Genomic DNA, 26493 nt, shown 5'->3' on the forward strand with positions numbered 1-26493 from the left:
TAACGAAACCGCCGTTAATGATACATTAACGGCGGTATTAACGGCGGTTTTCGTTACCGCCGTTAATAGTACCTTTAACGGCGATTTTCGTTACCGCCGTTAAAAAAACCGTCGTTAATGCCCTGTTTTGGCGTAGTGAGCATTAGTTAAGTTTACAACAAATTTCAAACCAACAAATTTTATTTTATTTATTTATTTTCATTTTTTTGCAAAAATGAACGGAATGTTGATCAAGTTTATAGTGAAATTCCAAACCACCATTGTGTTTTTCTTCATAAAATCTGGTTTTGTGGTCTTGTGTTCATTTATGCATTAGTGTAAAACTTAAGAAGAAAAGGAAATTAGCAAACTTCATGAACAATGATATGAGTATTTAATTTTGGGAAAATTAGTTTAAAGTCCCTCTCATATTTTTAGTAATGAAAGAGATCCACAACATTATTTTATGATATCTAAAGTACATCAACTCCCACACTCATATATCACAAAGAAATTTGACTATCTAAAATCAAACCTCATTTTTTTTCTTCTTTCTCTCTCTCGTTCTCACTCTAAACTCTCTCGGCGTGCCCAGTTCATCAGATCGTCCACCTTCTTCTTCATCCCCTTGTGGTATGTGCCTCTCTCTCTCTCTCTCTCTCTCTCTCTATATCTATCTATCTATCTATATATATATATGTATCTCTGCATTTCATCTTTAGTGGAAATGGTCCTATATCTAATTTCAAGAGCTTGCAAAAAAGTGATCCTAGTGCTCAAGTTGTGGAGGTGAACAAAGGAAGTTGATTTCTGGGATTTGGAGAGAAAATAGCGAGCTCCATTGATGGAGCCATCATGCTTTCCATCGCCATTGTCCCAATCGTCGCTGAAATGGCTCCCTGCAGCTCAGCCTCGGCCACCGCCAATATGCATCGCTGCCGCCTCAGCTCCTTCTCCTCCGCTGGATTTGGCGGTGGCGACACTGGAAGCAACGTCCTCAGGTTCTACAATGTCTTCAGGTTCAAAAGAAAAATTAGTTAGTTCTCATTGTTGATAAATGTATATATACGTACAGAGAACCCTTGAATTTCTTTTGACAGTGTTGACAGTGTACAATGAAGAGATAGAACTGACAGAGAAATTTTTTATGAATCCAAAGAAAAGAGCTGAAAGAGAAATTGTATACAATGTTTCCTACAAATGTTGACAATGTTTTCTTTGGATACATATATACAATGTCAACACTGTCAACATTGTATACAACACTATCAACACTGTATATCTACAATGTCAGCACACACACACACAGATATATTTATATATATATATATATATCCAATGTTGAATACAACGTCTTCAGGTTCATAATTTCTCTGAATCCAGATAAATGTGTTGACAGTGTTGAATACAATGTTTCCTACAAACTAGAGAAATTTTGTGCTGACAGTGTTGACAATGTTGAATTTCTCTGGATTTGGCCACTTTTCTATGGATTTGGCAATTTTCTCAAGATTATCCTTGAATTTTCTCTGAATTTGACAATTTTCTCTGGATCGAATTTTCTCTGAATTTGACAATTTTCTCTAGATTACCCTTGAATTTTCTTTGGATTACTCTTGAATTTTCTCTAGATTTGGCAATTTTCTCTGAGTTCGAGTGAATTTCTTTGGGTTTGAGGGGGATTTTCTCTGGGTTTAAGTTCTGGAATTTTCTTTCACTGCAATAAGGGCTTTGCTTTCAACTTCTAAAGGATCAGTTTTAAATGATTTCCATGAAAGAAGAGCTCTCAAGGTATTGTGATTATCTAATTGACTCCCACTTACCCTCTTGATATTACCCAGTTATGTCTTTAATTTTCTTTCAATGGACTGTGTAACGCCCTCAAAATAAAACCATAATTCATACATTCATGATACAAGAAATTGACAATATATTCAAGAGAATAAAGTGTATATCTATTTATCAGAGTATTTATCACAAAAAGAATTACATGTTGACCACAAAAGTAAATGCCCTACGGGCTTACAACTTTCCAAGTTAACACTTGGTTACAAAAAAGAAAAGAGTACTAACTCATACACATGAAGCCCTCAGCTTGAATTTACATGTAATACACAAAAAGGTAAACAACAAAAGGGAATCTTCAGCCTCTAAGCCTCCCAAGCTATGTCCTTGGAGGTGGCATATCACCTGAACCTGAAAATGATGTCCCATATAGGGTGAGCCAATACTCAGTAGAGATATACTAAACCAAGTATGAGAAATAACTAAAACAATAGAATTTGATATATGGTTGACACTTATAAACCAACTTACAACACTTTTCAATTCAACATCAAATACATCCATTTTTCATTTTAGTTTCCTTCACTTATACAGTTTTGATTCATAATTATGGCTCAGAACCTGGCCAAACAATTCAATGAGACTATAACACATATTAAAACACTTCCATACTTCACAATTCACATGAGAATATAACTCATATTAAAACACTTCCACACTTCAACACTTCCATATTTCAAGTGATACACAGATTTGCTGTATCAGTGGAATCCATCCCCTATCTCCTCCCAAATAGGTTTGATAGTCCATCCTCTATCTCCTCTCAAACCATGGAGTACATTTCCTATCCCTCCCAAACAATATACATATACAATGTATTTAAACACTTATTATATATAATGATCAATCAATGCACACATTTGTTGTATTATTTCAACTGTCATATTCAATGTGATTAGTTTCAGTTTTCCCTAATTATCATACAATGTCTATAACAATCAAGACTATCCTCCACCGATAGCCCAAAGCAGTTATCTCTAAACAGATAATAAATTTATCAACAGATAAAATATCGACATTTTCATAAGTGATTGATTAAATTATCCAACTACACCATTTACTCCCACAATTTTCCAATTTCATGAATTTCACTTCAATTTCACATTTCCCCAAATTAATGATTCAACATAATTAGAGCATTTTTTTCCCTTTTCTCAATATTAGCCCAAAGGCTCAATTTCATCGATTTAACAACAACAATTTCATTTTTCAATGTCTCATACACACATAGGTTTTAACATTTGAAAATCCTCCTTTTTATAACCTCAAGTCAAACCCTAACTTTCTCAAAATGACTAAGCAACACCATCTAATCAAAATGATCAAAATTTATGTTAAAACTCATAGAATAGAGTAGGTTATCCCTACCTTAATTTTCGGAGCTCAAAGGAGAAGAGAGGTGAAACTCAAAGTGCTCCAAATCCATAACTTTTTAGATGAAAGAGAAGCCCTCACGAAACTCTACCTTTCTTCCAAAGGGACTAGGGTAGAAGACCACTAGAACAAGATGAAACCCTAGAGAGAAGGTATATAAAGAGAGAAAGAGCAGCTGGTCTAGGGTTTGTATAAAAGAAGATGATGAAAAAGTGAAGTGTAACCCGCTGCTGCCAACTGATATATTCGAGGCTCGCTCGAGCAAAGGAGTGGTCGCTCGAGCGACCAGACACAAAGAAACCTCGCTCGAGTGTAGAAAGCCTTGCTCGAGCCAACAAATCGAAGCTTCAGGTCTGCAACCCAGAAGCATGCTCGAGCGAAGGAAAGCTCGCTCGAGCGAAGGAAAGCTCGCTCGAGCGAAGAATTGCAACCTTCAGGTCCAAAACTAAACGCAGACGCAAGCTCGAACGCAAGACTTTTCGCTCGAGCCACCAGATATATCACCCAACTCTCGCTCGAGCGAAGGATCTAAAACACAGAGCTCGCTCGAGCGACAAAAGCCTCGCTCAAGCGAAGACACCAAAATCTGGATAGTAACCATTTGTTTCAAAACACTCCCAACCTGATACAAGCCTGCCCAATACATCCTAAAATTCAAATATAAGGAATTTAAAAGACGAAAATGAAACAAATGCAACAATACTTAACTGCGGAACCTAAGTCCAGAATACTGTACATAAAGGGGAAAACCCGGGATCACTATAGACTGTTTGGCTTTTGAGCAAATCAGAATTTCTTTGGGAAGAGAATTTCTCTGGGATGGATCCAGAATTTCTTTGGGAAGAGAATTTCTCTGGGACCAAATTTTCTTTGGATTGATGTTGAAAGACCTTAGACATTATGAAAATATTAGATGTCCTTTATTCTATAAAATCTTAATGTCAGGGACCCTAAAAAAAAATCCCTTTTAATTTTTTGCTTGAAAATGTATTGGTGAAATACAAAAGAGAATTTGGAAAAGACAACAAAACTGAGATGAAAAGAATTTTTTTAATTTGTTTATTGATTGGGGGTGAAGAAAAGTTAAAGGGTCATGATATGATATACAATAAGAATTATCTGCTACGATTCTTTTATAATAATTTTGTCGTATTTTTTTATTACAGCAAAACATTGTTTACAAAACAAAATATATAATTTAATTTCTTTGATTTAAAAAATAAAATAAAATGATGTCAAAATATTGTGTACATAAAATTAAAAAAAAAAAAAAATCACTCAGAGTAGAAGAAATCATTTGCTTTAAATTTAAATCTAAATTGTTGGATTACCATTATTGTGACCTGTCTTGCATTTATTGAACGCCCAACCAACCTGGAGGGCAGGGGCAGGTGCCCTGCGACTTTACCGTATATATTGTATTAGTGTATATACTTTAGGGTTAGAGAGAAACATAAAGAGCTGCAAAGTGTTTTTTGTAATCCTTATTGTTAGGACTGGGCATAGGATTATTTGATCCACGAAAACTCTTTACCCAATCCGACCTGCATACAAATGGGTAGTTTCAAGTGTATAGTAAGATCGGATGCAGTTTAGAATATGATTTTGTTGTGGGTTGTAGGTGGGTCTCGAGTTTTTCCAGTATCCGCCCGCACTTGCACAATTTTTTTTTTTTTTTAAACCTGGACTGTCGATCTTCTTATTGACAAATTCATATTAGATTCTTTTTTCCAAACGAAACCCTAATCTCTCAGCAATAGCCGCTCTATTCTCACTTTTTCACTCACTCTCGTACTTGTTCTTTCACCTCTCTCTCTCTCTCTCTCTTTGGCGACCGGTGATCGGCCGGTGCGACGACTGGTGATCAAATCAGTTTGCCTTCGCAAGTTCGCAACACTTGTGAGTTGCAGCTGCCATACCATCGTTGAGGTCTGTCAAATCTGTTTCTGTTTTGGATTTTTTGTGTTTTCAAGAACTCTTCCACACATAAACTTTTTATATTATAAAAAATTAGAAGATAAATTAACAATCATTTTCAAACTTGTTAACTAGAAACCTATTGATGAGTTCAATATTAGAACAAATAGAGTTGAATCTGTTGATTACTTCTTTATATTATATTTATTGTTTTAATTTTTGATAATGCGACCTGTCAGACTCAGGATAAAAATAATTCAAAATCTTTGATTTTGTTCATAAAAGTATTCTTTTACAGCTTGTATAATTGTTTTCTCTCACTCAGCAAATTAGTGATTTTATTTTACAAATAATTTGTGTTATGTATTTAGAAAAATTATTTATAATTTTATTGAAGATATGAACAAAAATTATCAAAATTTCACTTAATTTTTCATTATATTTGGAATTATTACTTATCAAAATGCCATAATTTATAGCAGATTAGTTAAATGAAAAGTTGTATATGATACTTTCACATTAAAAGTACATACTTGTAAAACTTGTTAGGATAAGTCCCATAACTAGACAGACAGATAGCATAATTTTAATTTAATTTAATTTTATTCATTACATCTCAAATTCTAGCATATTAGTTGGCAATTTAGTCAAGTAGAAGTCTGAAATTGCAATTTGTGATTGAGGTTTTCTATGTTAGTTCTTATTTAATTTTCATTTTAATTTTTTGTAATCCAATTTGAATGGAGTATAGTGTTGAATCTCCCGTAATCAATCTGTTACCTCTAGAATCCTTCAATTCTTAGAATCTGTTGGTATTTTTCCATAATAATACGTGAAATATATATATATATATATATATATATATAATAAATTAAATAGATATGACAAAACAAATTTTTTAAATAAAAAATGAAATACAGAATAAACTACATAACTAAAAATAAATAAATGAATTATATTATATTACTAATAGAACAAATTATTAACATAGATAACTAAAGATTAGAACTCGTTGATGTATACTAAATTCTAAAGAATTAAAGAACAAATGATGAGAAAAGAAGCAAATCGAAACCTGTGTCAAAACCAGCTCATGCAGAAGTACTTTTTGAATAGCTTTGACGAACTTGATATAAAAATACCTTTTGAATAGCTTCTACCTTCTGAATGCTTCTGAATACCTTTTGAAGCACTCTCTCTAATAAAAACCAAAGAAGTGGCTAGCAAAAAAAAGATAGGGAAAAAATTATTTGATATAAAAATTATCTCCAACTTTATTATCTCAAAACACCATCTCATTTTCCATAAAAAATCTCTCCAAAACCATCAAGTTGGAGGGAAAAGGCCTCTGTTTATACGTATAGGGAAGAACCTTAGCTATGAATGATAACATCAATAAGGCTATCAAATGCCACTAACCAAGGCCATTAACTCTAGCCATTAAGGATGGAGTTACAAAAGTTGAAAACCAATGGCCACTATCTACTCCATCATTAAAAGATGAGAGTTACAAAAAGCTAAATCCCATGTGCTTAATATATACAAATAAATATGTATATAATGATGTTTGAATAATTCAAACAGATGGGTCGCGAAATAGATACTAATGTTGGGTCACAACCTGATCCAAGCCCAATCTCAAAAACATGCACAAGCTAAGCTAAACACAACGCAACTCAGCCCAAGCTCAAGATTAAGTCCAAGTCCAAATCCAAGTCTAAGTCTAAGGCCAAACCCAACACATGCACAAGCACAAGTCTAGGCCTAGTCCAAACTAAGGCTAAGTCCAAATCTAAGCCCAACTTTATTAATGCCTACTTTATGAGACAATTCCCATTCACAACTCAATGGTTTGGGCTCATCATTTTTATATTGTAATTTTATTACCACTCGGACCCACCTCAATCAACAGTTGGGTCTCACTTTTATTTTGAATTAAAGTTGCTGAAAAAAAATTATTTTCCAACAATCCCCCACATGCATAAAATTGGCCGAATAAAGAAAAATGGGCAATGCTTAACAACAAAGACTCGGAGAGAGAGCACATAGAATAACTCTATATCAGAAAAGGTAGCTGTTGGCCTTGAATCTTTCGTAGTAAAATCCTATCAGATTTACTAGCTGATAAATGAACGTGATGTCTTGAACTATTCTTTTATTTGTGTAAACTGAGACAATAGACCTCACACAAGAGACTCCAATCATTGTTATTGTTCTCACTGTTGTGTCTGGTTTGGCCCTAGAACACTAGCCTTGTTCAGTGAGTGATTTTAAAGAATTTGGTCTCGTCAATTCTTAAAGAAGTGGTCCCACTTCGCATTCACATAGGTGACCTACATAAGGTATCTCGCTATACCACGATTGACTATTCACAGTACTTAGGCCTCATTTGGGAACATGCTATTTTAGTAACTTTTTGGCTTTTCACGAAAAGATGTACAGAAAAATAGAGAGAGTAATGTGACAATTTATAGTGATGTTTTAGCTTTTTGGCTAAAATATTTAGTCCCCAAATGAGGCCTTAGGTCATTAAAAGTATTAGCTTAACCTTCCACCCTACAGGGTATCACTGTGTAAACGAATGGACAGGAAGATTTACCTCCATAGTGACTCACCTGTTACATACAATTAGGTTGTCCATTTGAATTTAGATCTTGGAATCTCCAGTCAACTAGGTTGGATTTTCTATTCCGGTAACATTGGCTAAAGGCCTTAACCCCATTCTTTTTGACAACTTCTTACTAACTCTTGATTTAACCCTTTGGTTAGCAGATCTGCAATAATGTCTTTAGACTTTAAATGGTCTATAGAGATAACACGCAAGAGTAGTCCTTGTATAGAATTATGTCTTCGACAAAAATGTCTAGATCTTCCATCTGTGCCATACCAATATTTGATTGGTTGTCACAAAGTATACAAAGTTGCTAGCACAAATTTCGATTAATGTGGAATATCCTTAAGAAAATGGCAAAGCCATTTAGCTCCTTTAGTAGCTTTATCTAAAGCATTGAATTTCGATTCCATCATTAGTATCATGATACACATCTGCTTCAAAGAGCTTCAAGACGCGATTGTAGTTCCAATTAGAGAAAACATATCCACTAATGGATTTGTAGTCTTTATATTAGATATCTAGTAGGCGCCTTTGTGGTTTCTAGTACAACTAGATATCAAGTGTGATATAACCCATATTCCAGCTTTATCGTAAGTACCTTAGTACCTGCATAAACACCTTCTAAAGATAGTCATTGGGATTACTCGTGTATCTACTTAGCTTGCTGACTAAATAGGCTATATTCGGCCTTGTACAACTCATCAGATATATCAAACTTCCAATGATTCAAGAATATTCCATTATTCTTGGTCAAGTGTAGACTCAAGTCTACCGGTGTCCTCGACACACTTCTATCTAATTTACTAAATTTCCTAATAATCTTATCAATATAATGAGACTGAGAAAGCACAAGACCACCAGATGTTTTGGTAATCTTAATTCCAAGAATCACATCTGCAAGGCACATCTGTAGCTTGCTTTTCATGCTCCTCGAAGGGGTTTAGTCTCCTCGGATACGACCGCCCTATAGTTCGGACTCTTGTGGTTTTGAATTTGATTTCACAAGTGTAATGTGAAATAGAAAAACACAAATGAGAGCCCAAGTCTGGAAAATCTTAGAAAATCCATTAATCATCAGAGATGCCAAAAATGAATTGTATTGCCAGATTTTAGAGTCGCCACCTAAATATTTTTAGAAAATTTAGGAAACCTGTGATTCGTGCGAAAAGCCACTTATCCGTTATAACCAAAGTGTCTCGGCTCGGGAACTTAGGTATAAGAGGGGAAGGTCATGAATTGAGCACCCCACTCACCCGATCAAAGTTTGGCCTCTACTAATCATGACGTGATTTTTATGGATAGTATATGCTCATGTTTTGATTATTATGCTAATTTAGTATGTGAGGCACACAAGTATAGACTACATCACCCACTTTGGAATGCTTTGATTTCATGTTTGTTTGAAAAGAGGTTTGAATATGTGCTACTTGAAAAAGTGAGCTCACATGTACACTAATCAAAGTCATTCCAACTAAAGCAAAATAGCCTTCATCCAGAGGCATTCAAAAAAGTATTTCAAATAAGCACATAGCCTCAAGGTGGTATGCTTTACATCGCAACACAAACACACATGTCATATGCTAAAGCAAAAATGCTCACCTAGTACTCAATCGAGGCAAGCCAAAGAAAAGAAAATAATTAGAAAAATGTATGGTTCTAAATATCCAAATGGCTAATGCAACGTATACAAAAATACAACTACTAGGTTTGGCTTATTAACATGTCATATGGATCAACTCAAAGCATACAGTAACCCACGTATTCAAGTAAGTAGGAAATGACAATGATATTTAAGAAAAATGATGAACTGAACCTTATGTATGCAAAAGTAGATACAAAGCATGGCAATGATATGAAACGAAAATATGATACTACCACGATAAACATGTAAATAAAAGAGAGAAAGAAATTGGCATTGGAAGACATACAAATATTACAAGTTTGCCCTCGCACAAAAGGGTCCGAATGAATGTCCTAATTAACTAATTATAACAACGCAATTGAATGAATGAATTAATTAACTATTACAAATTCGAATGAAACCAAAGCAACTAATTAATTACAACATATGAATCTAAAAGCTACTAATCTAATGGACTCGAATAGGAGGTGAGGAATCGCATGCGTGCAACCGAAACATCCTCCAGAAACCTCTCTATTTGCTGCCAAAATCTGCTCTGTTTACAGTCAGAAAATTGTTTTGTTTTGGCCATAGGATCTGCTCTACCTGAGAGAGTGGTCGGCCATACAGAATGATGGCCGTCCAGCCACTGTTTTTGGAGAATGCCCTGCTGAAACAAAGAAAAACATAGTGTTTCCAGGAGATGTTTATCCTCTCTGTCGTTCCCTATTATGAAGATGATCAAAGGAAGAGTAGATTCGATACTCAAATCATCAATCATCGCAAATTTGTTGCTTGATGATCTTAGAAACGATAGGACGAGAGCTCAATAAATGAAACAAAAGATAGACAATACCTCCTCTCTATCATGGAGTCACCTCTAGGGAGGGGGTAGACTTGTTTCATGAATCATCGAACATCACTGAAATAGTATACGATGATTCAAGACGCAATAGGTTCAGTATAACGTCCGATTGAACCTAACTAAATTTTATTATCTTTTTACTCCAATTTTATTAGCCTTTTACATTATCTTTTCATTTTTTTATCTTTTCTTCCTTTTTATCTAAAGGCGATGATTACGTCCACTAAGTCCAAAATAATAAAGCATAGCAAGTATGACTTGACCCGAGAAATCAGCTTTTTAAGCCCTTTTCTACAAGAGAAATTACAAAGGAAGAATCAAACTCATTTACAAGCAATAATGAATTCGAAGTCAAACCCGAAATGAGCGATAATGACTCAAACTCCAAACCCAATCATGAGCTATAATAACTCTTTCCTTTGTGATTTCCAAGGATCTAACTAGAAAATTAGTCCCTTAAAAGTAATGCACCAGCAATAAAGGGAAATGTCAAACAAGAGATCATGTTTAGCATAAGAGAGATGTAATGCACTAGTAATGAACCTCTGAAGAGATTAAACGATTTAGCATGAGGGGTCTCTTTCTTATGCCTTGAGCGGTAATCTTTTGTTTGATACGACTCTTAATCAAAAGAAACAAAAAAATGAGCGCGGTTGCAGATTATGAATGAAAAGTGAGTGATTACAATGACATGAATATATGTATGAAAGCTATAAAGAATGAAAGAAAAGGCTATCAACTCAAATGGATTGGAAGCTATGACCTAACACCAAACCCATGAGAACTTACAACAACATAACTATAATATTCAAAGCATAAATTAAATAAACACATTAAACAACCCCTAAACTCCAAAAAAATAGTGACCAAAACCAAAAGAAACAAAGTAGAAAAAGGTAAAGCAACAAGCTATGGAACAAGGCCTAAGGAAGGGTGGCTAACCCCTCATCTTTTTGTGACTTTAAATCACATTTTTAAGCTTAAAATAGCTCTAAAATCAATGTGAAAATACAAGAAAAAGAGGGAGAAAAGATGGTTAAAGAGTTCACAGATTACCCCTTTAAAGAGAGGAAGGGCTTCCTAGTTAAGAACCCACAAGCTTAACACTCTCTAGCGGCTGAAATTATCTTCAAGAACCTCAGCAAAAGCCTCAAGTTTAAGCTTAGAAGGTGTATGTATAATGTATGTACGTTGAAAGAGAAAAGGGAAGTGTGTTGGACAAGTTATAGCTCTTGGCAAAATTTTCTAACCCCAAACCATGACGGGGGGCCTTATATTTATAGAAAAACAGTTTCTCACGTCGGAAATATTTGTAAAGAAACAGTAGGTGCAAGGCATGCACGTGAGGACAACTGGCTGCTGTCAAAATATCTACTACGATGAACATGGCCGGCCGGCCATGAGGAGGTACGGCCGGCCACCTGAAAATGTCTTACTGGCCACTTGTTGGCTAGCTCTTCTCTGAGTAGTTAGGCTAGAAAAAATAAGGTTTTGTTTCAAAGGAGGTGCAAGGTTTAGGTTTTAAAGCTTGAAACCGAATCATTTTGCTGAAGAATTGACAGATTACATAGCGTAACATTTCATCATCAAGTGTTCAAGTGAGGCACCCAAGTCTTAAAGAGCAGTCAAAATGGGGTGTCTACAGTTGCCCCTCCTTGACAGAGTTTGAAGTTCTAAAATGACGTGAGTGAATGTCAAAGCCCAAAGACAACCCATTTGCAAAGGCCGTAAGACTTGGGCAAGCAAACAAAATGTAAATGCAATTGGTTGAACCTGATAATTGCCTACGTATCCCTTTGCAAGGAATCAAAGCAGCGTAGTTTAGGGGCAAAATGCAATTGACATGCTCAAGACTACACTTTGGAAATTGGACTCACACGCTTTGCAAAGCCGATTATTTTGAAAATCCATGATAATACAAGACAATGAAATGAGTAATAAATAGATGACAGCATATGAATGAAACAAGCTTCAAGCTCAAATCAAAATAAGTCCAACCATGTTTTGCATGTAAAAGAGTAAGCAAACAGCAATTCCAAACACATTTCACATGAAAGGAGAAAGACAGTGTAACCAATAGGTGTATCTTACCGTATTTTATATAGAGAGGGAAGGTTTTAACCAAATGAAAGGTGAGAGCCAAACTACATTTCACGTAAAGAGGGTATGAGATAACCGCGTTTCACATAGAAAGGGTAAAAGATACAAGCTAAACTACATTTCACGCAGAGAGAGTGAAGGATGCGAACTAAGCTACGTGTTACGAAGAGAGGTGGTGAAAGATGCAGTCCTAACTATGTCTCACATAGAAAGAGTGTGAGAAATGAAATCCTAACTACGTCTCATGTAGAGAGGATTAAAGATGCAAGCCAAACTATGTCTCACGTAGAGAGAAAAGGTACAAGCCAAATTATGTCTTACGTAGAGAGGGATGAAAGATACAAATCAAACTATGGTGCAGCCCTAACTACGTCTCACATAGAAAGGGTGTAAGAAATGCAATCCTAACTATGTCTCACATAGAAAGGATTAAAGATGCAAGCCAAACTGCATCTCACGTAGAGATGGATAAAAAGCTACAAACCAAACTACGTCTCACGTAGAGAGGGATGAAAAGGTGCAAACCAAACTAAGTTTCACGTAGAGAGGGATAAAAAGGAGCAAACCAAACTACGTCTCACGTAGAGAAGGATGAAAAAGTGCAAACCAAACTACGTCTCACGTAGAGAGAGATGAAAAAGGGCGAACCAAACTATGTCTCACGTATAGAGGGATAAAAAAGTGCAAACCATACTACGTCTCACACAAAGAGGGATGAAAATTTGCAAACCAAACTACGTGCAAACCAAACTATGTCTCACGTAGAGAGGGATGAAAAGGAGTAAAAGCAACCCTATGCCTCGCATAAAAAGGATGAATAAGCCTTCAACATGCAATCAATCAAATCCACCGTCGGGTGATAAGGATAGACATAATAAGATGAATAGGAACGATGCACATGGATGCAACATGATGTGATATAATTACTGTAGTTGATGCGAAATACAATGCGATGCATGTTCCATGCAACATAATTGAAAAGATAAACAAAAAACGGTGGTTTTGAAAACACCTCATGGGGGAAGTGGCGATGAACAACCTTGTTCTGCCAGAGATCTTCCTCTTCTTTTTCTATTCTTTCAATATGGTAAAATCTGCTTGAGCTTAAGGTCGAGGCACATTCAAACTTTGGAAACATGGCGAGACCTAGAATGATCCATCCAGAATGACATTTCAGAAAGATTCTTTAATTTTACACTTTATAGATGAATACAGGATCCTCCATGCACAGAATAAGCAAGATCTTAGCAAAATAGGTTAGGACCCACTTAATAGGCACGTTCGGCCAAAAAATGGGTCGGCCGGCCAAAATATTAGACGGCCAGCCACCCGTATTGACACCTAGGGTAGATTCGGGTTTTTACACCCGAGGCTTTTTTAAAACACAACTTTGGGCCCTCATTTCACACACACACATGCCAAAAATCACCTCTCTCTCTAGATTTCCATCCTACTCGCTTTACCCAACGACCCACGCAAACTTTATTCGTGAAACCCATTTGGCCCTCTACGTTTTAAACCGATTGGATTTCGTTTTGGTCGAGTTTTTGGGTTTCTCATTATTTTTGGCTCATTCTCACTGGTTTTTCTTGGTTTTTTGTATTCTCTTCTGAGTTTTGACATTTTCCTCTTTTTTCTCCTTCCTAGGGCTTAGGTTTTGGTGTTTTTGCCTATTTCTCTCATTTTTTTTTCTTTTCACTCACCACCTACTATATTCTTCATGGCTGACGATATTCCACACGAGGATACCCCTTGTAGCTCGAATTTTCATGCTTCTTTCGGATACGACTAGCCCTACAGTTCGGACTCCCCTGGTTCTAAATCTGATTCTACAAGTGTAATGTGAAGTACATAAACACTAAAGAGTCCAAATCTGGAAAATCTTTTGGAAAATCGATTTTGAATCAAAATGCTAAGAATGGACTACTTTTCCAGATACAGAGTTACCACCTAATTATTTTTTTGAAAAATTTAGGAAACCCATGACTCGTGCTGAAGGCCACTGTAGACATCCCCCGAACGCCCCGGGAGGAACGAGCTCCCGTTCCGTTCATATTGGGGTCACTACAGCTCAGGACTCTCAAATTTGTCGCGGTTCTAAGTCTGAACCAAAGAGTCCAAATCCGGCAAATCGTTTTGAGAAAAAACAGATTTTTGAAAGAAGTGCCAAACATGGACTGCTTTGCCAGATATAGAGTCGCCACCTAAATGTTTTTTTAATGGGAAATTTAGGAAACCCTGACTCGGTGCCAAAGGCTACGTGTCCGTCATCACCAAAGTTGCCTCGGCTCGGGAACTTGGGTACGATTGGGGAAGGTCACTTCGTGAGCACCCCCGCTCGCCCGATCAAAGATCGGCCTCTACTAACCATGATATCTATTTTTGAAAACATTGTGCGTTCTTATTCCGGTTTATTAGCCTAGGTTACTATGTGATGCGCACAACATACAAGTATAGACTGGGTTGCCTGAATTGGAACAAAAACATTTCATGTTTGTTTTTGAAAGATGGCTTGCTACTCGCAAGTAGGCTTAAAATGCAGATTTTGCCACCCTCGGGTGGGCTTAGAAAAGATGGTTTTGCCACTATCTAGTGGGCTTAAAACAAACATTTGATGAATTGTCTCAATCCAACTAACCCAACCTTCACCCACAGGCATTCAGGCAGATATATCACATAAGCAATTAGCCTCATGGTAAGCATGCTATTCATGGCAGTCACTCACACGCATGCAAGGATGCTAAAGCATAAAGCTCACCGGGTACTCCAAGCCAAAACAAAAACTCATTAGAAATCATGCATGAATCCTAAGTATACAAAAATGCCTAATGCAACACATGCAAAAGTGCAACTATAGCAGGCTCGGCTATTCTAAACATGGCATATGGAATGCTACAGCTAACATGTATTCAATTTGGAATTGAAAGTACAATGAAGTTAGTATGATGCGCCGAGCCCGGTGCATGCAATACAGATGAATGATGCAAACATGCTGTCATACTGTATGCTAATTTAAACATGCCCTAATCTAACCATCATAAGCAGGTAAATAAAAGGGAGAAAGACGTGGGGTTGGAAGACATACAACACACACACGCACACTTATTACAGTTGTGCCCTCGCGCAGAGGGTCCGAATAAATATACAGTCCCAAATGAAAGAATATTACAGTCCAAATATTACAGTCCGAATAATATACAAATTCCTAATTAATTAACAAATTAACTAAGAAAACTGTAAAAACTGGCGTGCAAGCCAGGGACTGCCTTGCTCCTGATGAATGATGCATGTTTGGGCTGCCTTGCGCGGAAATCCACTGGGATGCCCCAATTAGCCTCTGTTTACACCTGTTCTTGAAAAGCGTGCCAAGCCCCGAAAAGTTACTGATTCTTCATTTTGCTGCAACAAAGAGCAGGAAAGGGGCATAGCAATGTATTTTCACAGATATATGCATGCCTCGATCCTCGTGCCACCAATCACGCATATCGATGCATGATGGCAGAGGGGTCGAAATGTGCAACTCAATATAGAATGAATGCACGTGTAAACACAACAAGAACCTAGCTCCATCATGGATGATCCGGAGTGTCGGTGACTGGGGAATTGAGATACGTTCCGTCACTCGGAGTACGGAACATACCTCGTTTCCCGTGCCCGGGCTAACTTCTATCCCGAACACAATGCAATATGCGTGACATGCATGAATGCAACTAAGATACAGCATAATATGCACAATGCTATGAAAATGAGATGTCTCGAAATGCGTGCACACGGGCATGCAAACTGAGGAAATGCATGAATGCGATCTAAGATCCAACCTAGCATGCACTATGTTATAAAAAGGAGATGCCTCGAAATGCGTGCACACGGGCACGCAAACCGAGGCAATGGCATACGTAATGCAATATGGCTAAAATGGCATATAGAATGCAACATGGACTTATACTAACATGAGAGAGCCTCAGCCACACTCACATAAGAGGCCGGTGGGTGAAAATGAAGTGCCTCGAAATGCGTGCACACGGGCACGCAAACCGAGGCAATGGTATATGCAACGCAATGGCATGGAAATGGCATATAGAATGCAACATGGACTTATACTAACATGAGAGAGCCTCAGCCACACTCTCATAAGAGGCCGGTGGGTGAAAATGAAGTGCCTCGAAATGCGTGCACACGGACACGCAAACCGAGACAATGGTATATGCAATGCAATGGCATGGAAATGGCATATAGAATGCAACATGGACTTATACTAACATGAGAGAGCCTCAGCCACACTCACATAAGAGGCCGGTGGGTGAAAATGAAGTGCCTCGAAATGCGTGCACACGGGCACGCAAACCGAGGCAATGGTATATGCAATGCAATGGCATGAAAAATGATATGCAAACATGCTAATGGAATTTCAGCACTGAAATGTGGGGAAAACAGCCCCGAAATGAGGCGAAAACACACCCGATGCATGGAATTTCTCCCGAAATGCAAGATTAAGTACGTGAAATGGCTTACAGCTATACAAAGCATGCATAATTGGTACACGAGATGAAAAGACAGAAGCAAGGCAGCCTCAAAATAAGCATTTTTACAATACAAATCATGGCCAAACAGCAAGCAAAGATAGGGCAACAATGGCATGCAAAAATGGCCCTAAACATGAGATTATGAAGCAACTCACAGCTGCTAACTCCAAATAGGTTAGGGCCCTTCAACAACATTGAAGAGGGGCCAAAAATAAGCCACTTTACAGAACTGTAAAAACCCTAAAAACAAACATAGATATGGCTAAGCTCTTATGCAAGAAAAAGGGCCAAGAGGTGGCCAAAGAGGCAAGTGATATATATACAAAGCCCAAACTGAAAAATTCCCTTCTACAACATTGAAGAGGGACCAAAAATATGCATATTTACAGAACTGTAAAAACCCCAAAACAGTATACAAACATGCTAGAAATGCAATGCAAAATGAGGCTCACAAGTGGCTATAACACAAAGTCTACAAAATATTCCACAAACGGCCAAAGACCCTTAATGAAACGTGTTAAGAAGGTCAAAATAAGACTTTTTCTAGTACTGTAAAACACCCAAAAATGGAAGCATAATGGGCTTCCAAAGCATGCAAAAAAATAGCATTCAAGGAAGATATTGAAGCAAGTGCAAGATGGGGGGCTCAAACAGGGTTGAGCCCTTAAGAAAAAGTGAAAAAGAGCTCAAAATAAGGCCACTTTCAGTTATGGCCAGAGCTCAAAGAAAAAATCATATATGGCTAAGAAATGGTGCAAAAATGAGTTAGAAAAGAGGGAAAGTGGACTTACCCTTGAAGACCAATGCTTTTGTTGCTTCTTGGACCAACTTTGATGACTCTAAGCTGCTGGAATTCCTCCCCTTGCTGCTGGAATGGAGTGATGGTGGTGGTGCTTGGTGGTGATGAAGAAATGAGGTAGAACTTAGGAGTTTTTTTAAGGAAAATGAGAGAGATGGATGGAGATATGTATGTATATCCTTGAAGCAATTTTTCTAACCCCTAAAACAAAGGTTGGCAGCTGGTTATAAGGACCAAAAGGAGGGGGAGCATGGAGAGAAAGGGTGGGGGAAAAGGACCAAGGCTTTTCCCCAAAAAATATCCCTCGGATATAGATCTTTTCTGGGAGATACAGCTATACAACTGTAAAGTGTGAAATGAGAGGATTATGGCCGGCCACCTTTTGGACTTGCAGGTGGCCGGCCGGCTAGGGGTCAAAAGGGTCAAATTGCTTTAGTGGCCGGCCACCACAAAAAGGTGGCCTCCCTGGTCCCCTCATCACAACCCTGTGGTTCGAATTTGGAAACTCTAAAACAGGAGAGAGAACAAGCCATTTTTAGGAGGGGTTCAAAAGGGTCAATCGACATTAGTGGCCGGCCACCAACTTTTAGGGTCCTCCCATGTGTGTACAACACAAATATGTGGTTTGGGGTTGAAGAAAGTGGCCCCAAGGTGTTCAACATTGGCTCGGAAGTGCGAAAAACGGGTGTCGGAGGGCAAAAATGGAATATAACTGGTTGCCAAGATAATTGCTGGCCTCCCACCCTCCAGTGACCTTCCTGGTGATGAAATAGAGGCACCTGCCAAAAATGAACGAAAACCGATGCAAAACGAATGCTCGGGGGCCAAAACACGCAGTTCGGGGTCCCGAAAATGGGCTGCTAAGCACCGAAAGTGGCATTCGGCCACGAAGTGGGTTTCTCCGACCCCAGTGTCCCTTGAAAGGGAGTAAATAAGATGTATGCCAAAAAAAATCAGAGCAAACGGAGATGGTTAGGCGGTCCCGAACCGAGGCACACGGCCAACGGTCCTGAAAAACCGGAAACCGGACTCCGAAATGGGCAAAATGGCGTGCGGCCACAAAATGTAGCCCACGGCCACTGAGAGATGGTCTACGGGATCTCTCCCTCCCCTCAGGAAAAGAAAAAGAGAAAATCGAGTCTGGTTCGCAAACCGAGGCGAGGCACATAAGAGGGTTCGGAAATCCGGAGGCAGGGCCCACGGCCGCGACTCTGAGACTTCTGAACGAGCACATTATGCAACATCACCAAGCGCCCAATTGGTGACGTCTGAGTCTTAAGGTCGGTCAAAAATGGGGTGTCTACAGTTGCCCCTCTTTGACAGAACTCGGAAGTCACAAGTGACGGGAGTGAATGTCAAAGCCCAGAGACGACCCATTTTTGACAAGGCCGAAGACTTAGACAAAGCAGACAAGATAGACAAAGATGTGCCCGCAGGCATGAGCAAAATGCAAATGATATGCAAGAAGATTTTGAAGATTGGACTTATACGCTACGCGAGGCCGGTTTTGAAAGTTGGACTTATACGCTGCGCGAAGCCGGTTATCACTCATGATCATGCAAAGAGAGCTGTAATGAAGCAATTATGCGAAATAAATGCAACATTTTAAGCGAATGCTAGGCAAGCAAGTAAACTCGAGCCAAACTACACTTCGTGCAGAAAGGATGTAAGAAAATTATGGAATTCTCACTACAAATACAGTGTGCATGTGTGATAGATACACAGAGCAAACATGTGATGGATACACAAAAAGGTGAGCACAAAGTGTGATAAATGCACTAAGTGAACAAGTATGATAGATACACAAAGCGAGAGTGTGTGATTGATACACAGTGCGAACGCGTGTGATTGATACATAAAGTAGGCATGGTGTGAGCGTGTGTGATTGATACACAAAGTGTGATAGATGCACTAAGTGAACAAGTATGATAGATACACAAAGTGTGAGTGTGTGATTGATACACAGTGCGAACGCGTGTGATTGACACACAAAAGGGTGAAGTGAGCAAAGTGTGATGGATACACTAAAGGTGAACACAAAGTGTGAAAGATGCACTTAGTGAACAAAGTATGATTGATATACTAAATGTGAACACGAAGTGTGATAGATGCACTTAGTGAACAAGTATGATGGATATACTAAAAGGGAACACAAAGTGTGATAGATGCACTTGGTGAACAAGTATGATGGATATACTAAAAGCGAACACAAAGTGTGATAGATGCACTATGTGAACAGAGTGTGATTGATACACTAAAAGCGAACACAAAGTGTGATAGATGCACTATGTGAACAGAGTGTGATTGATACACTAAATGTGAACATGAAGTGTGATAGATGCACTTAGTGAACAGAGTATGATTGATATACTAAATGAATAAAGTGTGACTGATACGCTAAACGAGAATGTATGTGATAGATACACAAAAGTGAATGAAGAAAGTGTGATAGATACACTAAAGAAATGATCTTAAACCGAACTTCTTTGAATGAACCGTACATACAATATCGTGCATGAATGGGAAAGAAACCTGATAGGTACAATGCAATACAATGCATGATGTTTAAGGAACGCAATAAACAAGCGTAGCGGCGCTTTTAGAAAGCACCTCATGGGGTGAGTGGCGATGAACCGCTCTACTCTGACGAGGATCTCCCCTCGTGCTCTTCGAACACTTACCTTCAACTCACAGTACAAAGGCTCTGAAATACTGACAAGGATTCTTCATGTAGAACACTTTGGACATTGCCTTTCTTCCTGATCATATTCGCAACTTTCCTTATTCTCCAACGGGGTGACAGACTAGGTTGGTTCAGTATCCAGAATTGAGGTGCATACATGCTATCTCAACATATGGGGCTTCCATACAGATTTCAAGCCGAGGACGCGCCTCTGGGTATTTAAACCAGACTTTAGTCCCGGAAATCCCGAACCTTTACGTTCTAGGCATCAGCCATTCGAAGTCTAGTTTCCACCGTCGCAGTTGGTCCCCTAGGAACTCATTGCGAACACAGCCAAGATGCCTCTGGCAGGGAATGGTACTCAGGGAGAGCACTTTTGATCGCCATTTTGGCTTGAAGCAGCCTTGATCTTGAGCTTGAGGTAGAGGCACACTCATACTTCGGAGCTTTGGCAAGACTTGAAGAGGTACACACGGAATGTAGTCTCGGAACTTACTGAAGTTGGAACAAACTCAGATACCCGACATTTCCTCTTTTCTTTTGCTTTGCAGTCTGGAACCCATATAGCTTCAGATAGGTCCTGATTTTATTGTTCTGACATGACCTGGGTTGAACCCTGCGGTTTTATGAAAGAACGAATCTTATTTTGCACAGATGTGGAGAACGGCACGGCACTCGGAGCGCAAAACGATTTTATTTTAGAATTGATAAATGAGCTCTCGACCGGGTATCGAGCCTACGACTGAACACAGCAAAATGACTCAACAAGGAAATAAAAGGCACACAACCTAGACACATCGAGTAACACTCGAAACGACTCAAAACAAGAATCGAGATAAAACAAAAAGACACGACACTCAGACGTGCATAGGGAGCCTGTTTCACCGGGTAGTGTTTCCCACCCTTTCTCATTTGTGGTTCTCACATCACTCGGCCCTCAAGCTCTGTTTTTCTGAAAAAGCCCTCTTCTCACTTTTCCTCTCATCGCACGTCTCTCTAACCATCATAAGCAAGTAAATAAAAGGGAGAAAGATGTGGGGTTGGAAGGCATAGACATTATTACAATTTTGCCCTCGCTTAGGAGGGTCCGAATGAATGGACTAGCTAAGCTAATTACCTAACTAACTAACTATTACAAGCAAATGAAGCAAATTAACTACACTAGCTAATTAATTAATTATTTCAACAAATTGAACTAACTATTGTAGCTAATTAAATACAACGCAAAACTAATTAACTTGCTATTCTAACTAATTAATTACAAGCCCACTACTCCAAGCAAAATTACAACATCACTTCACAGATCCCAAGAATCGAGGGACGACTCATGTATGGATGTGGATTTTTGTTTGATAATACTCTCTATTTTGCTACTGGAATATCTTTGTTGCACAGTTGGAAAATTGTACTATTTTTCCACCTTAGCTTCTGCTTTGCTCTACTGAAAAAAAGACACTGCTAGGCTAGAAAAAGTGGCCGGCAACCCAAAAGTAGTGGCCGGCAGACCACTAATAGTGGGTTGCTGTGCAGTAAAAGTGGCCTACCGGCCACTGATGTTAGTTCTTTTCTTCAGCAACAGAGGACAAATAGAGCATAAACCAGAGTATTTTCGGGAGATGTTTGTCCACTCTGCCTCTCCTTATCAACAAACTGGTCAAATGAGGGGTAGGCTTGATTCGCAAATCATCAATCGATGAAATTTCATTACGTGATGACTTATGAATCAAGGGACACAATTTAATAAATGCATAATAAAAAACTCTCAAAAACCTCCTCCCTATCATGATTGATCAAGGAAAGTGGTTGACCTTGGAAACTTGAACCATTTCATCACTAACAAGTATGAAATGACCTAAGTCTCCACGGGTTCAATTGACGCCTGATTAAATACAAAATTAGCTTATTATCTTGTTCCATTTCAGTCCAATTTTTATTACTTCATTTTAATTACCTTTCATTCATTAATCAATTAAGTCCAAAAATAGAGATTAAGTCCTCTAATAGAAAGAAGTACCAAACCAAATGTTGTTTTAGGCATGAGAGAGATGTCATGCCATTGGTAATAAACCCTCCAAAGGGATTAAACCATTAAGCACAACAACCTCAATCTCTAGCTTAAACAAACAATTTGTTTCAAACAACTTTCAAAACAAAGAAAAAGTCAAGAAAAGAGGCAGGTTATAGAGGTGATTAGAGATGAATACAAGTATGGAAAACAAGAAATAAATACTATTAACTCAAATAGGTTTGTGGCTAAGGCCTAAACCACCAAACCTATGAGGACCATTACACTACAAGCCTACAATACAAATCATGATTGGAACAAACACATAAAAAATAGTCCTAAAATAGGCTAAAACAGTGCTGGAATTGAAGTCAAAAGAGCTAAAAGAGTAAGCTACAATATAGAGCAAGTTAAGCTAGTAACCAAGCACAAGGAGGGGATGCTACCCCCTCCATTTTTGGGACTTCAAAACATGATTTTGGCCTGTGAAAACCCTTTGAGATTCAGCAGTAAAAAGCTCAAAGAAAGATAATAGAAAGGTGGGAAACACAAGGGCAAAGGCTTAACAAGTTAGGTGCAAAGAAGGGTGATCCACTCTTCCATCCTTAATGGCCTTAAACCATTAGTTTCAGCCCAGAAATTCAGTGTAAAAATAGTTCCAAAAAATAGTAGAAAAGATGGCAAACAAAGAAGGGAAACAAGTTAAAAATTATACCTCTTGTTGAGGGATACCCTTTTTGAGTTACAAACCAACAATTACACACCCTCAATAGCTAAATGCAAGCTCAAAAACACCTCAGCACAAATACCACAAGGTCTGGTTTAGAGTGTATAGGCAAAGAGTGAAGAACTTGCAAGAGAAAGAGAGAGAAAGAAAAATTTTTGCCCCCAATTTTTTCTAACCTTTAAAATAAGAGGGGATGTCATCTATATATAGAAAACCATGAGACCACCTCAGAAATATCTATACAGACACGTATGGACTGGTGTATGCATCTATGGAAATAGCTAGCACAGCCGGCAAAAAGATCTAAAAAAACACACAAGTGGCTGGCAGGCCACAAATAGTGGGTTGCCGGCCACTATAATGGCCGACAGTCCACACTAGTGGCCGACAGTCCACTCTAGTGGGTCTGTAGGTCCCAGGATGTTTAGGTTTGAAAAACTACTATTTTGGTCCAAAAACAAGGCAAGAGGTTCATAGGGTTTTGAGGCTCAAAGCTAAGGCATTCTACTAAGGACTTCGAGCATTTGACAAGCATATACAAATTTATCATTAGGTGTGCAATCGGTGTCACGCAAGTCATAAGGACAGTCAAAAATAGGGTGTCTACACCCCTCTTGAAGTGCAGATGCTTCCACTCGCTGCGGGTGTGGAGGAGCCGATGATTGAAGAGGAGGACGGGATGACAGGAGACATTGCTGCGGAGGAGATTTACTCTCCAAAGCTTGAGCCGCAGCTATTATCATTGAGGGTGAGGCCTTTTGACCCAACCACTTACCACCCACGCACACACGTAATGACGCTTGGCAATATGTTGCAATTTGAGGACTTCGCCTAGGATACGGCCGAGGACTTCCTCTTGAGGAAGCGTGCATCACATCTTTCCCAAGACGCCTTTAAGGTAAGAACTGTTTTTCCTTTTTATGTACTTTGTTTTCTTTGACATTCATTACAATCTTTCATCTGCCATGCATTTTAACAAATTCCTCTTTTAACACAAGGTGATGCTCTTGCATGGAGAGGCTACAGGGCAGTGACTGCGAAGGGCTGGTACTAGGAGATCCCCACCAGAGTCCAAGAGTTAGTTAATGAGGCAAGCTTCGACTTAGTTTGCTCAGGGCTCTCATGGCTGTAGGCGAGCCGGCTCTTGCTTGGTGCTCTGGTAGAGATGTGGTGGGACACTACTAACTCCTTTCACTTCTCCTCCATAGGAGAGATAAAGATGACCCCATACGACTTCTCCATGATTACGGGGTTGAGAGTAGGAGGTGATCCGATCCCCTTCGATCTTGCCATGGGCCAGTGGGAGGCTGCCTAGATCTATCTGCTTGGCACGCGCCCTCACTTGGACAGGCCAGCCATAGTGAGATATAGCTGGTTCTATGACCACTTCCATAGGTGTCAGCTAGAGACTGAGAAGCTGATCAAGCAGTACACTTAAGGCTTCTTGATCTATCTTCTCGGTACCACCTTGTTTGTGAGCAGATAAAACACCGTGGGTCTATATCTGCTTAGTGCCTTGGTGTTTTGCCACAAGTGCGCTTCTATAACTAGGGTGGCACTGGCCTTGCCACTTTGTATAGCTACATGAGCTCAGGATCCCACAAGAAGGGGAACATGGTCGGAGGCTATTGGAGAGCTTGGGAGGTACATTCTGCACTTTTATTTCATTTTTGTTATAAACAATGCTTTCTGTTCTGTTCTCTTTGTCTTTGTTTTTGTTTCTACCTGTATTTTTGTCTCTACCTATTGACTCACAAACTAATCTTTTCTTACAGCTCTAAGTATATGCCTACTTCCCCGTGCTTGCTCCAGTGCTGAGAGATGAAGTAGAGGCAGATGTGCCTCACTCCAGGCGATATGACGGTAGGTGCTATCCTCGGTGCCGCAATGTCACCACCGTTGCCTACTACCATCGATTCTTCGACATAGTGACAGTGTGTGAGGTAATCTAAAACTCATGCCCCTTCCATTCCATTTCTATTTCTTTGGCCCATTCCATTCTCCGACAACTGACAACAACTAACAATTGTGAATTCTTTGTTTGCAAGTTACGTGGCAACCATGGGTGGTCATGCCGGTCGGGACGAGGGACGAGGGACGAGTATTTCGAGTCCTGGGATACCTCCAGGGTGTGGATCTTACTGGAGGGTCCTTTCTACAGGACCTGGTACTTGGGGGAGATGTTCATGAGCCAGACCCTGGGCCTATCAGACCTCGTTGTTCCTACTCCTCCTCTTGCATCCATGAGGACCGCCGATAGTCTACTAGTTGAGGCTGTTGTGCAATTCATGGTGAGGTAGGACGCCAATCTACTCCTTGGGGTTGGGGATTATTGTGAGTTTATCCGAACCCAACTCATGCTGTCTCTGACCAAAGCTCACGAGGGAGGCGTTGCAGATGTTCCCGCCTCCAGAGTTGCCACTTGTGCAGCTGAGCCTCATGCTGGAGGGGTTGTTCCTGTGGCTAACCCTAATGCTCGAGTGCTTCCCCTGCTGTATGTGTTGATAGTCTGGCTGAGATTCTGATGGCAATCACCTACTAGCAGCAGAGTGCGACGGCCCACCAAATTCCGATTGAGTACTTGGAGGAGCGCGAGTATGTTAGGGACCCCGATGTGAGTAGGTATGTACTTTGTCTTGTAGTTTATGTTTCATGTTTTCTTTTCTGCATAGTGATGTTCAAACTCACTTGTAGGTGCTGTTGGAGTACGTGGATGGCCTCTTTCAATTTGTTGACTCCATGGTCCAGATAGTATAAAGAAGAGAGGCCCTGCTCGCCTACCATGGTCATCAGGTACTCTATTTTTCTCATTCATCTGACTGCTTTGATTCTATTCTTGCCATACTCATAATGTTTCTGTACCAAACTGAACTGGTACCCTGTTTCTTGCTTTCAACCTCTGCTTGTACCTACGGCATCGGTGGCACCAACGGCACCTCTTCCGACTGCGGGGAGGAAAGGTAGACAAGCTCCTATACGTGGCAGGGGTGGGAGGAGAGGTCGGGGCAGAGGTAAAGGTGCCCAGAGTCAAAGTGAAGAGTCTCAAGCACGAGAGATTTCTTCATCTCTAGAGTTGACTTTCAGTGGAGATGATGCCGAGACTAGCGGCACTAAGGGGACGATGAGCGAGCGCTCCGAGTCTGAGAGCAGAGAGGATATGGCTGGCTCTGAATCACACTCCTCTGACGACAGCAGTGCAGATGGTGACAGTGACCCTAAGTCTCGTCCTTGGAAGAGGACGAAGAGGGCTTCTCGACACACCTGATGTGACTGACTCTGATTTTTGCACTCTTTTTACTCTTTTCATTTGTTTTGGTAGTTCAAACTTTGTATAGCTTCAGATAGGTCTTTTATATTTTGAAAACTTGTAGTTTCTTTTCTGTAAAAACTATGATCGGGGTAGAACCTTGCAATTTTACAAAAGAAAGAAATTTTGCTTTA

The 26493-nt window shown here is 39.3% G+C and overlaps 1 long non-coding RNA gene across 3 annotated transcripts; it reads left to right on the plus strand.

Annotated features, from left to right (window-relative positions):
* The first annotated feature begins 4737 nt into the window (after positions 1–4737).
* Positions 4738–26493, plus strand: LOC145801968 (uncharacterized). Of its 3 annotated transcripts, XR_014343940.1 has the most exons (5): positions 21124–24696; positions 24828–24995; positions 25101–25674; positions 25747–25845; positions 26013–26493. It is a non-coding gene; the product is annotated as an uncharacterized LOC145801968 (long non-coding RNA). The 3 variants fall into 3 exon arrangements; XR_014343941.1 differs by lacking the exons at positions 21124–24696; positions 26013–26493 and adding an exon at positions 4738–5127 and having other exon boundaries at positions 25747–26001; XR_014343939.1 differs by lacking the exon at positions 26013–26493 and having other exon boundaries at positions 25747–26001.

Source organism: Camellia sinensis, chromosome 11, assembly GCF_055761805.1.
Source record: "Camellia sinensis isolate YWXY chromosome 11, ASM5576180v1, whole genome shotgun sequence".
Classification (NCBI taxonomy): domain Eukaryota; kingdom Viridiplantae; phylum Streptophyta; class Magnoliopsida; order Ericales; family Theaceae; genus Camellia; species Camellia sinensis.